This window comes from Acomys minous (genome assembly GCF_964271855.1).
Source record: "Acomys minous genome assembly, chromosome: 20".
NCBI lineage: Eukaryota > Metazoa > Chordata > Mammalia > Rodentia > Muridae > Acomys > Acomys minous.
Genome location: NC_140502.1, coordinates 5,833,859 through 5,845,229, shown reverse-complemented (window position 1 = coordinate 5,845,229; position 11,371 = coordinate 5,833,859).

The following is an 11,371-nucleotide window of genomic DNA, read 5'->3' as shown; positions in this document are numbered from 1 at the left end:
TGCAAAGCCTCCCCCACATGCTTGCTGCCGGCCAAGACCAAAACTGGATATGTTAAGACGTTGCACCCCGATAGCTGAGTCCCATAGTGAATTCTGAAATCTTCAGATAAAAGACAGGCAGCCGGGTGTGGTGGCGCACGCCTTTAATCCCAGCACTCGGGAGGCAGAGGCAGGCGGATCTCTGTGAGTTCGAGGCCAGCCTGGTCTACAAAGTGAGTCCAGGACAGCCAAGGCTACACAGAGAAACCGTGTCTAAAAAAAAAAAAAAAAAAAAAAAAAAAAAAAAAAACAGGCAGCCTAACTTCCTAGCTTGGAATACAATACAAGCTTCCTAAGCTAAAAAGCACGAAAAACAACCAAGATCCTAAACTTTGATTTCTTTTGGTTACATTCACAGCACAAAATACTTAAAAATGAGACACATCTTGCATTCAAATCCCATCTTTAGCTGTATTCCCTTAAAAAAAAATTTTTTAAGTAATACCCAAAATTCAAAACCCGGAGTCATAAAAACAAGATTGATGAGTGCAAGCAAAATGATCGATGGGCATGGAATTGACTAAAGGAAATGGGGGGACAATGTAGGATAAGAAAAAATAATTGAAATAAATAGTTAGGAACGTTGTAAAATACCCAAACTGAGATGAAAGAGGAAGTGAATAATACAATAAATCTAATAAATCAAAGGCATCAAGTAGGACACAGATTATAAGATTTAAGGGCAACAATTTAGATGTAATATGAATAAATTAATAAAATATATTTTTTAAAAAAGATTTAAAGGCAAGGCAGAAGAGATGGATGATGCAGCCTATATATATATATATATATATATATTTTTTTTTTTTTTTTTAAACAAAATGTTCCCTGCAGGCAAGTAACACTAGTTAAAGGTGAAAGTGCAATATGGGAAGTAACCCTTGCACTATAAATGAGTTGTATGGGCGAAATACTTCATACTAGAGTAGAAGTGCGCGCGCGCGCGCATGTGTGTGTGTGTGTGACAAAGTAACCCCAACTCTCCTTACGTAAAGAGAAAATATAGAGAAAAAAATAGAGAAATCCCTGAGTCTAATTTCATTTCCTCTCTAATTAAGACCATTAATAACTTGTAACCAGCCCCATTAAAACAACAAGCAGCTATTAACCAAAAAAGCAACCAAAATCTAGCCACCCCACCTTAATGGAAATGGGATATCATTCTCTTAGGGTTGCCTCTTGCTTGATTTTGATGCATAGAATACCTTCTAGGGAGTCCAAATAAAATTGGGGCGGGGGGGGGGGGGGAAATGGTTAAAGCAAGCTAGCAATAACATTTATGGTCCAATCTCTAAATGCTGGGAAATTCCAAGCATAATAGAAGCCCTGTTTGGAGTAGTCCAGTAATTTTAAAGCTATGATTACAAACAGTTTTAGGATAATTAAACAATGCAACTCAATCGTTAGTTGATCGATTCGTGCTTGACTAAATGAGATCAGCAGCTTTCTTTGAAGCTGTCCTGGGAGAAGGTTTTGAAGGAACAGCTTCTGAAGCAGCTGGGGCTGGAACATGGAGGATGCCGGAATTAATTACGCGTCAGTGTCTCAGCATCCTGATGGATGCTTCTTGTCAGGTTTGAGCCAGCATCACTCGTGTCTTGTTCTTTTGTTTAAAAAAACATATAATTTCTCTCAAGTAATATACAATTCTAAAATAATAAAGCCATGAGATGGGCAGGATGCACAGATCAATTAAAATGTTTTCTGGGGGAGGGGGGTTTGGGAGGGCGCTGGAGAGATGGCTCAGAGGTTAAGGGCTCTGATTGCTCCTCCAGAGGTCCTGAGTTCAATTCCCAGCAACCACATGGTGGCTCACAACCATCTTTAATGTGATCTGATGCCTGCGGGTGTACATGCAGGCAGAGCACTGTATATGTAATAAATAAATAAATAAATATCTTTAAAAAATAAATAAACTGTTTTCTCTGCTCTTTTTAGGAGCAGGAGAAAGACATCTGTAAATCTTTACTTATGCCGTATGAAGGATGGCATTTACAGGTCATGGGGATTTTGTAACTACAAGACTTTTTGGCTGCCAGGGTCGAGCCCCAGGGTGAAGGTCAGGGCCGGAGGAAGGGTGGACCTAGAGTAGGGAGGGAGGAACTAGTCAGGCACGGGGACCGGGAGGTGTTTTGCAGCCTGACTGATTGACAGCCGAAGTGCTTCTTTATTTACCTAGAACTCAATAGACAGGGATACTTGCATGTTGCCCAAAAACACAGATCACATCATTTTTGTGCCCAGATGCGTGTTTTAACCCCCTCTTGGTCATAAGTTTAGCCATCGTTGATAAACTGTGAGAGAACAGAATTATCTTTTACATCCTTTTACGATCATCAACCCCACAACTCAACTGTAAACAATATTCAAGTTTCAAGAGCACGTTTTTGCCAAAGCATGAGAGCCTGTTTCCCAGCCTGGTAGCTCTTGCTGTTTCAAGGGCACGAAACAGAAAGAAATTCTCCAAGCCATCCTGGACAGATTGTCATGTCCCTCCCAGGCAGTGCATTATTAATTTTTAATAGTCAGAGTGCAAATTATCATTAGGCCCACAATGCAACACTTATATTTTATATATTTGTAGAATTTATTCATTTGTCTAATCTTGGTTATACAGCTGCAGTGGCCCTGCATGAGTAAACTTTTTGTAAGCAAGTGAGGTATAAATACTTTATTCTTTTATCTTATACCCATACCCATGTCCACTAGTATGAGGTAGAGGCTTTTAATGTTATCCACTGGCAATTTCTCTAGCCTACCAAACACTGTTTACTTTTTTAAGTTTGCTTTGTTCTGATTATCTTGTTCCTGAGTAAGGAACATCCCAGGGAAAAATGTGCCCCTTACAAAAATGGGGGTAGTTAAGGACATGGGTCCATGGGTGAAGTGTTCATTACGCAAGCATGAGGACCTGAGTTCAAATCCCCAGGACCTAAGAAAAGAGGTGAGTGTGGTGGAATGCACCTCTAATCCCATCTGAGCTCCAGGTTCAGTAAGAGACCTTCTCTCAAAAAGTAAGGTGAAAGTCTGTTGCGATAGCTCAGTGATTCCAAGTGCTTGCCGCTGAAGACCCGAGTTCAAACCCCAGAACCCACCTGGGTAGAAGGAGAGACGTAACAACCGCAAATTTTCCCTTATCTTCAGCACACACATCATGGCACCGGTGCCCCACCCCCTCACCACACAAACACACATATGAGTGTTTGTGGAAACTGGCACAAGGAAGCCCGAATGTCATCCTAATGGACCAAACCATTTGAACAATAAACTTAATAACATTGTATTGGATCATTATATAATTGTGAAAACGTGTGTGTATATATATATATATATATATATATATATATATATATATATATATATATATATATATATATATGAACCCATGCTCACATGGATGGTTGGATGGGCAGAAAAATAAATACTAATGAAAGGCAGTGTTCTTTCCTGAGTATTTGTAGATGTTCTTCTTGAGACTTCACTTCAGCCCTCCAGCATGAGGTACTGGTTTCCAAAGAAAACAGCAAGGTGGGCCAGGTGGCTGAGCCCAGTCAGTGAAGTGCTGGGCACATCCACATGAATACTAAGTATCAGCCCCCAGAATCCATGAGAGAAGCCAGGCTTGTAATTACAGCACCAGGGAGTCCACCCCAAGCTTGCTGGCTAGCCAATCTAGCCTAATTTCCATGCTCCAGGACCAGTAACAGAACCTGTCTCAAAAACCATAAGGTGGTCTCAGCTGCTAAGAGGATGCAGATTCAATTCTTAGCACCTACGTGGCAGCTAACAGCCATCTGTAACTCCAATTTTAGAGGATCCGGCACCCTCCTCTGGCCTCCACAGGCCCTGCACACAGGCAACACACATATTCATGCAACCAAATTCCTCATACACACAAAATAAAATAAATAAAATATCAAAAAAATCACAGGAATATGCTTATATATATGTATATGCATGCATGTGTATATACATATCTCTATATAAAATATGTATACACATATGCCTATTTATATTTTGGAGAGCACCTGGAGGCATCTTATTGTTTTCTATGGCTGCCATGTATCTCAGGACACAACATGAGCATCACTGAAGAAAATCAGAATGGGAACTCAAAGAGGGCAGAAATCTGGCGGCAGGAGCTGATGCGGAAGCCATGGAAGGGCGCTGCTTGCTGGCTTGCTCAGACTGCTTTCTTATAGACTCCATGACCATCAGCTGAGAGATTGAACCACCCCCAGTGGGCCGGACCATCCCCTATTAATCACTGTAGAGGAATGTTAATTCAGAACATGGGTGTTTTGCCTAGAGATCACATCCAAAGCCCTTCTAGGTCTGTGTGATCAGGCTGGCAAGGGATCGCATCCAAAGATCTTCTAGGTCTTGGTAATCCAGCTGGAATACAAACACGCCTTTAATCCGGCAGACAGAGGCAAACAGATCTGAGTCCAAGGCCAGCCTGGTATAGAGCTTTATATCAGGTAAAGAGAAGCTTAGGTCCAGGCATGGTAGTAGATGCCTTTAATCCTAAACAAAGGTAAAGTTAGTTTGTAGAAGGAAGCACCCACGTTTGAAAGTGATGTCTAATTGAATGTCAGAAAAGGTGATGAATCAGAGAAAATTTAACAGACTTGGTAATGCCCAACTGTCATGAGAAGACAGAGAAAATGGAAGCTACTTACTTACAAGGCAGTTTTACAGAAAAAGGAGGAGTTTTGCCAGGACAGTAATAGAGAGATGGGTTGCAGAGAGAGAGAGAGAGAGAGAGAGAGAGAGAGAGAGAGAGAGAGAGAGAGACAGACAGACACACAGACAGACAGACACACAGACAGACAGACACACAGAGAGACATAGAGACAGAGACAGAGAGATAAAAAAAAAAGAAAGACAGAGACAGAGAAATAAGGTGAAGACAGAATGAGCCAGAAAATGAAAAGAATCCAGAAGATTAGAGCAGATTACTGAGTTACTTTGAGGCCAAGGAGGACAACTCAGAGGCCAGGAGAGAAGCCATATTGAATAATTCAGCTGGGAAAGGAGTTTGATCCAGAACAGCTAAGTTGAACCAGCCAGCCCAGAGCTCGATAAGACAAGAAAGGGTGAGTTTATTAAGCAGTTCACTGCTTTTGCCACCCAACTTTGCTCCATGTTCTTGGTGTTCAAAGCACCTGCGTGGGAAAGGAGGCGGAGAGGAATGGGAAATCAGAGAGGCCGAAAGGCTTCTGGAAGAAAGGAAAGCTGGACAGGCTAAGAGGGCTTTGGAGGCAAGTTTGCTGCTAGAGGAATTCTCCAGGGCTACATAGACATCATAAACTCTTCCAGGCTTTGTGCAACATGTCCCTGCTAATGATGGCGGTGTGGCTTTGATGAGATGGCATGGCATCCAGTAGATGTCCTAGATCTAAAGCATTTTAAAGAGTCTATTGTACAGTATAAAAATGCGTTCATCTTTCATTAAACAAATGTTAAGGAACTGGCTATGCAACATAGACTTGTTCCCCAAGATCGGAAGGGATTTGTGTCAGGTGTATTAGAAACTGGTCAACAGTTACAGTGGTGACCATGGTGGAGGAACAAAGTCACAAAAATAGAACCACAAAATATAACAAAGGGGATAAATGTTGTTAAAAATCAATTGCTTGGTGAAGGATGTTATGCTGACTTAGGAGAACAAATCTGATCTGAAGATGTAGTAATTGACCAATGTCTTGTTGCAACCTTAGGAGCTTGGGAAACGGTTGAGGAGCCTGGTAAAAACAACCACCTCATTTACTATATATTGAGATAGATAGATAAACTGGTTGATCGATAAATAGCTATGTAGAGAAATAGATAAATTGATTGATTGAAACACAGTTATGATTATGCGTTATAGTAAGTGGATAAATGGTATTCAAACACTCCAGAGATCTACAGAATATAGCATTTTATAATAAAGGGCCTTTCTGACGGAGAGACATATCTGCTCCTGGCAGCACCTCCAAATGTACTTCCATGAAGATGAGGGCATCAAAAAAACACATGTGCCAAAATAGCTATTGGACAAAAACAAAAACAGAAACAGAAAACTGTTCTTATCTCTACTGCCGGTAGCAGACTGACTGTCCAAACCGTGAGGAAACCTGACACTAGGGAAATGACTGTCCAACTTTGCAGAGACTAGGTGGACCAGTCCTTCGGAAATTCCCGCTTTACAGAAAAGCCTCTAGTAGGCTGAAGACCGGATGCCCCCTTCCCCAAAATATGGGGACAAAAAAAAAAAACTTTGGTGACCGTCCAGGCGGTCAACTGTTCTCTGTCATTTCTATACTTTTAGAAGCTGCTTGCCTGAGCCTCCTACATATGAGATAATATTTTCTTCTTAAGTCTCTGATGGGATAGCAATAAGATGACTTACCATTATATTGCTTTAGTTGCTTAAGGTCTAAAAACATGTTTTAGGTTGATAAGTGTAAGTTATAATAAGAAAGTGATTTAGGAAACTTTTGGACACTAAGGTAGGGCTTACTAGGCTAGGACAGATAGTGGAATACTTTCTCCAAGATTGTCAAGTACAAATGGACTGGGCCTTGTAAATCTAACTTTTATACCTGGTAATTCTCATAAATATTCTTCTTGTATATAGTTTATATTTTTAATGGAAAGGGGGGTTATGTAGTGGATGTAAATATGTTTTTGTTTTGACCCCTAGTGTGGGATGTGAAATAGACTTATGCGAGGGGGTGTGTGGGTATTTGTGAGTTGGAAACAGACTTTTGAGATAACAGGTGGTGTTTGTCCACTAGAAGAGGAACTGCTCGGGTTGATAGCACCTTTGCTGAATTGGTGGTTTGCTACTTACTGGGTCTGCTGAAATTCTATTATCACTCAAAGGAACTGAGTCTAAAAAAACGGTCTACTTCTCCCGTTCCCGTGAACCTATATGAAAGGCAGGGGTAAGCATTAAAGAACCCCAGATAAAGGAGGTTTGGAAAAGTTCAAAGCCCACAAGATTTACTCAAGTTAACCTCAGGTCAAGAGAAGGAGCTAGAAACCAGCTAACAGGCATTAGAGAGCAGGAGGGACTTTGAGTTGAAGGGGTATTGAAGACAGCCTGCAGAAGTAGGAGCTTTCTTTAGCCTTTATTTAGCTCTTTAGCTCTTTAGCCTTTAGCTTTTTAGCTCTTGAGTTCCTCAGGTCTTTGGCCTTTGACCAAGCAAGCCTTTGGCCTTAGGGTTTTTTTTGGCCTTTACTTCCTGGCCTGTCAGCTGAGCTAGTGAGCCTTTTGGGCTTTTTTCATCAGGATTAGAGCTGAGTAAAAAGGTCAGCTGGGTGCTTTCTCTGTCTCTCTGAGCTAACAGGTTTACCCCCCGGCATCTGGTCCTGAGTCTTTATTGGTAAAATAGTACGTTTGGGATTTTCATTTGAAAGGACAATTGCTTTTTAAACAAGATAGAGAAAAATCTGCTTTTACTGTGCCCGCATTTAACCATCAACAACCTAGGAGAAGGTACCAGTCTTGCCACAAAGAATGTTAAACAGCGCCACCTTGTGTTGATATTTTGTACAGCAGCTGTTAGAAATAATTCATAAACAGAGTGCTCACTCTATAATTTTATCATTATATGGATGATATCTTACTGGATGATTCTGAACTGAGGGGAAAAAAGTTGTTTAAGAGAATTTTGTCTTGTTGGTAATAACAAATTGCTCCAGAAAAACACAAAGAGGAGATTCTATTTATTATCTAGGGTATAAGATAGACCCTACAGACAATCGAGCCATTGAAGGTACAGATCAGAAGAGATGAGTTACAGACTCTTGACGATTTTCAAAACTCGCTGGGAGAAATGAACTGGGAACAGCCCACAAGTAAATTAACTACTCAAGAGCTAAGAATTTCATTTCAAAGCTTAGAAGGTGATTAAAATAAGAATCCAAGAAAATTGTCAGCTGAGTCAGAGAGAGAACTGGCCTGGATAGAAAAGAAATTACAAGATCCACATGTGGATTGCTTAGATCCAAAGTGCAATTGTGTGGCGCCCGCGCCACCGCGGTACCGAGTCTAGGGCGAGGGACTGTGGATTTAACTCATGCACACACACACACACACACACACGCACGCACACAATAACACAGCGGGTCCTTCGTGCTAAGAGAGCAGCAGCCGCAGCCGCCGCAGCCGCCGCAGCCGCCGCAGCCGCCGCAGCCGCTGCAGTGGTTTATTCTTATCTGTCCGCAGAGTTCCAAAGAGCCTTCTTATAGGCAGCCAAACAGGACTCCTCCTCCCAGGTGAAATCCCTCTCAAGAGGTAATCACACACAGGAGGACAAGTCTCGAGGAAGGGAGGGGCGCGTTCTCAGAGCAGTAAACATGACTAGCTAACCAAGATAAACACAGACATGGAAGCTGCTAGAAACAGGACATGAAACAGCAAGACAGGCAGGCAGCCCAGTCGGGCCTGGTTCCTACATAATTGTGTTTTATTTCTTTTCCCTACTACTCATTCTCCCTCAGAAATTCTTTGTTTGTTTGTTTGTTTTTCTTTTGGAGGGGTGTTTTGTTTGTTTGTTTGTTTGTTGAGACAAGGTTTCTCTGTGTAGCCTTGGCTGTCCTGGACTCACTTTGTAGACCAGGCTGGCCTCGAACTCACAGTGATCTGCCTGCCTCTACTTCCCAAGAGAAATTCTTTTTTTTTAATGTATGATAATTTATTCCTATTACATCCCAATTGTTATCCCCTCACTTGTATCCTCCCATTCCCACCCTCCTCAGGCCTATTTTTTTGCCATTGGACCCCTGACAGAAAGGGACCTCAACCCCACTATTTGACCTCAGCCTCTTAGGTCCTCATCCTGAAAGTGCTTCCCCTCCCTCTGTGTGCCTGCCGAGCCTCCCCACCAAGGGGAAGTGATCAAACTGGGGACACCAGAGTTCATGTGGAAGGCGGTCCCTGCTCTACCTGCCACCATGGAGAATGATATGTGCATTGGCTATGTCTGAACGGGGGGGGGGCGGGGGCGGGGGCTGGGGTCAAGGTTTACCGCATGCATCGTCCTTGGTTGCCGCGCGACAGTTTATTCAGGGCCTCCTGGGTCCAGATCTGCCAACCTGTGGGGCTCCCAAACCTTCTAGGTCCTGTCTTCCCCGCTCCCCGTGCACCGTACTTCTAAAACACTCAGAGCTCCACTCACAGTCTGGCAGCAAGTCCCAGCATCTGTCCAGGGCCCCTTGTGGGTAAAGTCTCTCAGAAGACATCCATTTCTGCCTAATATCCACTTATAAGTGAGTATAGAGCATATACACCATGTGTGTCTTTGGTTAAGGGGCATCTAGGTTTTTTTTCCAGATTCTAGCTATTAGGAATAAAAGCTACTATGAACATAGTTCAGCAAATGTCCTTGCTGTTTGGAGTAGCATCTTTTGGGTATATATGCCCGCGCCCACAGGAATTATTGTACACAGAGAAAACAGTATCTTAGGAAATTTTCAGCACAGAATAAAAAATTTTAGAAGTTTTTTTTTTTCTATATAGAAAAATTTTCTGGATTGATTCTAAAAGAATAATAAAATGGCCAGTTGGTGGCAGTGGCTGAGGTAGCAGCAACAGTGTGTGCCTTTAATCCCAGACATGGGAGGCAGAGGCCAGCCAGGTCTACAGACTGAGTTCTAAGACAGCCAGGTCTGCATAGACAAATCCTGTCTCAAAAAAAAAAAAAAACACTACGAAAACAATGAAAGAAAGAAAAAATAAGACTTCATCAATTAGAAGGAAGAGACCCAGCAGAGATTGTAGTGCCTACACTAATGCTGAAATTACCCTATGATGGACAGTTAATGAGAAATGACAAAGAGCTTGCAGTGAATTTTGGGGGAGAAATTTAAAAAGTATCCCCAAAGCAGATAACTTCAGTTTATAAAAAAAAGAAAAAGTTGGATACTTTCTCATATAGTAAGGAACACCTATTTCTAAAGCTCCTACCTTTTATAGAGATGTCAATAAATTGGGGGTGGCAGGTTATAAAAGTAAGTCAAGGCCCATATGCTTCAGCTAAAAAATACAAACTGTTAGAAGCTTCAAATTTTCATAAAAGACATCGGGCTGGAGAGATGGCTCAGTGGTTAGGAGCACCGTCTGCTCTCTCAAAGGATCCTGGTTCAATTCCCAGCATCCACATGGCAGCTCACAACTGTCTATAATTCCAAGATCTGACACCCTCACACCAATGCACATAAATTAAAATTAAATAAAATATTTTAAAAACAAAAAATAAAATAAAATAAAAAAGACATCATGTAAATAGTAAAAGTTTAAATAACTTTTTTCCCTACGACCTGGCTACAAGACAAGGACATTATAAAAATATAAAATTGTCCTATGTCCAAGGACATATAAAAATTGTCCTATATGTTCTTTGTACAATCACACGCCATTACCTCATTTCAAAGTCAACTGCTACTCTTCAAGCCCTGTCAGCTTGTTTTTAGCTCCACTTCTTGGATTAAACATGTGTATTAGGGATCAATTGCACCAAACCAAAAAAAAATATATATATATATATATATATACACCAGGTTTTTAAGTTCACAGTCTGAAAGATCACAATGGGATCAAATATCTTGCAACAGTGTCTCGTTGTCAAAGAATCCTTAAATTAATAAGAACATCTTTAAGAGGCATTTTCTGTAGGTCTCTGAGGTTTTGGAATGCCACCTATTTATTCATTTTTACATAATCTATCTATCTATAGATTCATATCTGTTAAACCTAGGATGTATATTCGTGTGCTAAATTAGACTAATATCCAACATGGCCATGAGTTGATCAGCGAACAATTAACTTGCATCACTTAATTATCCTAAACAGTTCATAATTGCAGCTTTTAAAATATCGAAAGTGAATTTTATACTATAAATGAGTTAGTTGTATAGGTACAATACCTCATACCAGTGGTCTGCCTGCCTCTGCCTCCCAAGAGAAATTCTTATTTTTTAATGTATTATAATTTATTCATATTACATCCCGACTATACATCACTGTTTTGCATCCATGTATATATGGATGTAGGTGTTGGATTCGTTGGAACTAGAGTTACCTATGAGCTGCCATGTGGATGCTTGGAGTTGAACTTGTATTGTCCAGAGGAAAAGCCAGTGCTTTTAGCTGCTGATCCATCTCTCCGGCCTAGAATCCTTAGCTTTGTAAGATGGGCATTTTTAGTGGGTCTGTGTCCTCCTGTGAGGTTCCCATTTGCTTCAGCATAGTCTGCATCCAAGGTTTTGGGGTTTAAGTCGAGGTTTCGGAGACACATTTTCAAAGAGGATCAAAAGTCAAGGCTACCACAGCTGACTC